A 6000-nucleotide genomic window follows, 5' to 3' on the forward strand; every position below is an offset into this window, starting at 1 on the left:
AGAGGGGCAAGGGAAATGAGGCTGTATACAAGAGAATAATTATAATTAATGGTGAGCCATGGAATTTATCCTAATTAAACAAGGTACATGGGAGCAAAAGTGTGACAACATTCGGTCCCAGTGGGGTTGAAAGATTGCTGGATTGGGGGACTAGAGGAAGTGAGCTAGAAGGATAGGAAGTACTGGTTAGATAGCAGGATGTTAGAAATTGAAATCATGGAGAAAACACAGTCACAGGTACTGCTAAGAAGAAAGATAACATTGCTAGAATGGGTGGTTGAGGTGCAGTCAAAAAGCAGGATCTCTATAGGAGAGTTGGTCATAGAAATGAGAGATGAGAAGGATCATTAGAAGGATCATTTATGAGGATATTAAAATCATACAGAGTTCAAACTTGAGTTCATAGCTAAACAATTTCTAGGAATGAGGAAGGGGGCAAGTATGCATGTCTACACATGACCATAACAGAGGGGCAGTGGATGGTAGAGTCTGATGATTTGAGATTTAAACAGGGTGACTGATAGTTGTATAATCTCAAAGAATATCAACATAGATCACTTATTAATTACAGAGGAACAAAGAGTACATGGCTGAGGGTGTGGGTCACTGGACTAGCATGCACAAGGCTCTGGGTTCCATTCCCAGCACTGTAAAAAAATATAATTATATGTTGCTTAACAATGGAGATGTGTTCTGAGAAATGTATTGTCAGGCAATTTTATAGTTGTGTGAACATCACAGAATGTACTTACACGAACTAAGACAACTATGACATTACTAGTCAATTGAATCATATGAGACCACTGTCATATCCGTGTCCAACATTGACCAAAACATCATTATGTGGTGCATGGCTGTAACTACAGTGGAGAAACCTGGCAGACTTTACCTTAAACAAAAAGAAACAAAATTAAGATTAAGAAAAAAAGATACCAGGTGCCTCCTGATATGACACACTCAAGAGCCAACATCTCCTCTATGGTATTCTTGCCAAAATTATATAACTGGAATATAATCACAATCAAACTTCAGACAAACCTAAATTCTATAAAAATAACTGGTCAGAATGCTTCAAAGTTATCAAAGTCATGAAAGATAAAGACTAAAGATCTGGTCCAGATTGGAGAGCCTAAGGAGACATAATGATGAATCATGAATTAGATCCTACAAGAAAAAAATATATATTAGTAGAAAAACTGATGAAGTCTAATAAGTTCTATACTTTTATTAGTAGTACTGCACCAATATTAATTTTCTAATTTTTTGATGTTGTAGTACCAGAGATTGAATTCAGGGCCTTACTCATGCTAGGCAAGCACTACACCAATGAGCTACATTCCCAGCCCAATTTTCTATTTTTTTTTCTTTTTGGTACTGGTATTGAACTCTGGGGCATTCAAACACTGAGCCACTCCCCAGCCCATTTTTGTATTTTAGTTAAAGACGGGGTCTCACTGAGTTGCTTAGCATCTCGCTAAGTTGCTGAGGCTGGATTTGAATTCACAATTCTTCTGCCTCAGCCTCCCAAGCAGCTGGCTAATTTTCTATGTTTTGATACATAAACTATAGTTATATAATTTCTTAACCTTTAGGGGATCCGAGTGAAGGATATATGGGAACTCTTCTGAAATTATTTTAAAATTTGAAAGTTTAAAAATTGTAAAAACAAACAAATAATGATTAAGGAAGAGGAAGACAAAATGTCTGGAAAAGTTTAAAATTGTAAAAACAAACAAACAAATAATGATTAAGGAAGAGGAAGACAAAATGTCTGGAAAAGACAATTAGAAGCAAGGACACCCAATTCAGAAGGCTAAGGCAGGAAGACTGCAAGTTCAAGGTCAGCCTCAGCAACTTATCAAGACCTAGTCTCAAAAAAAAAAAAAAAAAAAAGGACTGGGGTTATGGCTCAGTGGTAAAGCATCCTTGGATTCAATCCCCAGTAACATACATACATACATACATACACACACACACACACACACACACACACACACAAAATAAGAAATAAGCAGCAAGGACACCTACCATCACCTCCCACCCTCCTAGTAAGAAGGGTATGAGAGCTACTGGGGGAACAGAGTGTTCATGGGGAAGTCAAATCTCCATTAAAACAGTGATTCTCAGTGTGTACAGTCAAGGAGTGTTTGGGGGCACTTCTGATTATCACAAAAGTAAGAGATCATTAGTGACATTTAGTGGGCACAGACCAGAGATATACTCAAGATAACACCACACAATAAAGAAGTGTTCGGCATACCGTACAACTTTAAAATGTATCAGACTATCATATTGATAAAAATCTGTTCATTTATTCATTTATTTGTCCAACATTTATTGAGAGAGCCTACTATGTGCCAAGCATTGTTTTAGGTAATACAGATACATCAGGGAACAAAAAAAGACAAAAACTGCTGTCTTTCTGTTGCTTACAAATGAATGTCGGACAATAACAACAAATATAATAGAGGTAAATAATATACAGTCAGGTGCTGCATAATGATAGTCAACTAAGGACCATATATATGACAGTGGTCCCATAAGATTACATCACCTAGGGACATCATAGCCATGTTAGTTTGCATAAGTACACTCTCTTATGTTTGCACAATGACAAAATTGCCTAACGACACACTTCTTGGAAAGTATCACCACTGTTAAGTGACACATGACTATTATCTAAGAAGATAAAGAATACTATGGAAAAAATAGAGTAGGGTTAGTGGTAGGAGGGAGCTGAAATTTTAGATTGGATGGTCAAGGTAAACCCTAACTGAGAAAGTGACAACTGAGTAGAGGCCTGAAAGAAGTAAGGGCATGAGCTTTGTGGATACTTGGGATACATGGAAATGTGACTAGGTACATGGAAAGGCCTAGTACAAAATCCCAAAGGTAGAAACATACCTAATGTGTTCAATTATCTTCCTTTAAGGAGACCAGAATGAGTGAAACAGAGCAAGGAGTTGGGGGAGTGGTAGCAGATAAGGCCAGGGAGGTTAGGAGGGAACAGATCAGGGATTTTAATATATATTAACATTTCCAGAAATTCAATGACTTTATAAATTGAGGGAAGATTGTTTTGTTTAGAAGTTTATAAAGAATTGTTCACCATTTAGGAAAACTGCACACTCCTACCTGTGGTTTCACCAATCAATACACATGTAGCTGTCACATTTACAGGTGCAAGTATCATTATGTGCAAGACCATTTCATTATGTCTTCTAGTAGAGTCCAATCCTACCCTGTATGTACTGAAATGCATATTGTTTCCTTTTAAACTATTCTTTCTTTATTTCTGCCTTATATTACAATTAGGACATTATATTGGTTGGGAGGGAATTATGTGTGCAGACAGATTCTACTTTGTATGCACTTCACTTAAGAATAGTGAAGGGGGGGGCTGGGGATGTGGCTCAAGCGGTAGCGCCCTCGCCTGGCATGCCTGCGGCCGGGGTTCGATCCTCAGCACCACATACAAACAAATGTTGTGTCTGCCGAAAAACTAAAAAAGTTCTCTCTCACTCTCTCTCACTCTCTCTCACTCTTTCTTTAAAAAAAAAAAAAAAAGAATAGTGAAGGGGGCATTTCAAATATTTCAAATTATACATTATAGAGTGTAGGTCCAATAGGTTTCAGAAAGACCAAGATATGGCAAGAAAATGAAGGGAGTATTCTAAAGCCAGGATGAGAATGGGGGAATGGGTTGCTGATGCCTGAAGGTGAGTTTCAGAAGGCTTGGTAGAAGGACTTCCCGATAAGGACAGAAAAGAGGTTGCCCAGGGATGCATGGAGATGTAACCAGGAAATCGATAGGCTTCTTGTGGTGACTAATGTTATGTAGGATGAAGGGGTTTTTTATGTGTGGAGGGGTACTGAGGTTTAAACCCAGGGGTACTTTACCACTGAGCTACATCCCCAGCCCTTTTTAATTATTATTTTTTTATTCTGAGACAGGGTCTTGCTAAGTTGCTTAGAGCCTCCTTAAATTTCTGAGGCTGGCTTTGAACTTGTGATCCTTCTGCCCCAGCCTCCCAAATCTCTGGGATTACAGGTGTGTGCCTGTAATCGTGATCTTTCTACCTGTTTAACAGAATAGGCCAGGAAACAAAGAGGGTTCTCTCCTTCACAGACCAGAGCATCTCAAGGCCAGGCTCCATTTTTTACCCTGCCCTCAGGCCAAGCACACTGCTATAAACAGGGCACTTCTAACCTCTTTGAGGCTGGGAAGAGACAGGCTGAAAAAGGAAAAATAACAGAAAGACAGAAGCATTCAGAAAAAAACCCCAATGGGCAAGGGTCAGAGACAGATAAGGAGAAAACAGAGACCAAGAGAGACAATATTCTTTTCAATTACTACAGTCATTATTTATTGAATTTTTTCTAGGGGCCTGGTGCTGGGCAAAGTGATGCACATGCATTACTATCTCAAATAGAGATTATTAGGGCCCCATTAGACAGATGATGAAACTGAGGCCCAGATAAGTAAAGTAGCCCAAGGTTTCAAAGCTAGTTTTAACTGATTGGGTCAGGATTCTGCCTCTTATATCTGGGCTGTCTAGTATGTCTCAGAGGGCGAGACAGACAGAAACAGTGGGGTGGGGGTAGACAGGGAGACAGAGAGGTACGCAGACAATCACGTGAGCGGCAGACCCACACAGAATCATTTCCCAAGGGACTGGGATCAGCGGAGGGTGGGCTCAGCGGAGGGGTCAGCAGGGTACTCACCTGGGCGCGCCGTCTGGGGATCTCAGGAGCACTCGCCCTCCCTCGGCTACCCGTACGATCCTCCACCACCCGCTGACCTAGGGTTGAGAGGCCGCCCAGGTAAAAGCTCGCCCAGGCCCCACCCCTCACGAGCTCTGGGCGGGCCTCTTCTCCCCTCTACTTCCCCCACCACCCCCATCCTTCTCACCAGACACCTCCAGCCGTCGGCGCCGCCGCTGCTGCCAGGCGGAAGAGATGTCAGGGGCCCTCAGCACGATCTCGCAAATATACTGGACGCTTCCCTCCTGCCAGCTCCGGAGCTAGCGGGGTCACAGGCCTCCGCCGCTACCGACGGCTCCTCGGCTCCCATTGGAAGAGTGCCTTCTGCCTTCCCCGGGATTGGCTGAAAATGGAAACACTTTATTTTTACCCCCCAGGCAGGAATCCAAGCCGAGGAAAACTCCGCCCCTTCGGGGGTCTTTGATTGGTTTACGAGCCTAACCCATCCGTTAAGAGGATTGGCCGGGAAGAGAGTGCTTCTCATTGCCCTTTGCCGGTCTATTCGGCAGGACTTAGTGGAGCCCGGGGGCGGACGGGGGTGTAGCGGCGAACACGCAGGCGCGAAGCCCCAAGCCAGGCTAGGCATGAGTCACCGAACTCTCCCGTTAGTCACCTAGCCCTTGCATTGCTTTACCAAGCGACGCGACTTTAACCCCTGTTTCTCAAAGCTCCACACCCACGTGCAAGGATTTCTGAACCAGATGTCTCTCTAGGAGAGCAGAATTCCTATTTCCATTCATGGAGGTTGAAGTGGTTATGGGAATATGGACATCTCACACCGGTCCCTACAACTTCCAGAGATATTGGTCAAGTGACAACCTCGCTAGTAGCCTCAGTTTAACCATCTGTGACATGGGAATATATTTACTTTTCCCCACAATGTTGTGATGATTAAATGAGAACACAAATTAATTGACTGTGGCATAAATAATTAAAGACTCTCCAAATTCTTGCCTTTCCCACGTTCAGGCAAAGAAGACTATGGTCCAGAGAGGCAAACCAATTGCCTTGAAGTCACACAACAATTACCCAGAATAAAACGCAGGCTTATATCTTCCAAAGGAAAGCTGTTTAAGAAGGAAGGAAAGACAGGAAAAAACCTTCTATTAATGTAGGTTTTTGAGTTTCACAGACCTCCGGGTGAGTCTGGGGATAGAGTTTGGAAAAGCCCATAAACTTGGGTTGCAACAAATTTATGTCTTTATTCTTTCCCTCTCTAATAACTAAAATTTAGTG

General features: G+C 42.2%; 1 long non-coding RNA gene across 3 annotated transcripts in view; it reads right to left on the minus strand.

Moving 5' to 3' along the window:
* LOC113195779 (uncharacterized) overlaps window positions 1-5078 on the minus strand; it is a 70539-nt gene extending 65461 nt beyond the window's left edge. For all 3 annotated transcript variants that reach the window (XR_013342572.1, XR_003302461.2, XR_003302460.2), the window contains exons 1-2: window positions 4913-5078; window positions 4726-4802 (exon numbers count right to left, since the gene is read on the minus strand). This is a non-coding gene — a long non-coding RNA (uncharacterized LOC113195779). The remainder of the gene's footprint in view (window positions 1-4725; window positions 4803-4912) is intronic.
* Between the last annotated feature and the right edge of the window lie 922 nt (window positions 5079-6000).

The sequence above is a fragment of the Urocitellus parryii genome, chromosome X (assembly GCF_045843805.1).
Source record: "Urocitellus parryii isolate mUroPar1 chromosome X, mUroPar1.hap1, whole genome shotgun sequence".
NCBI lineage: Eukaryota > Metazoa > Chordata > Mammalia > Rodentia > Sciuridae > Urocitellus > Urocitellus parryii.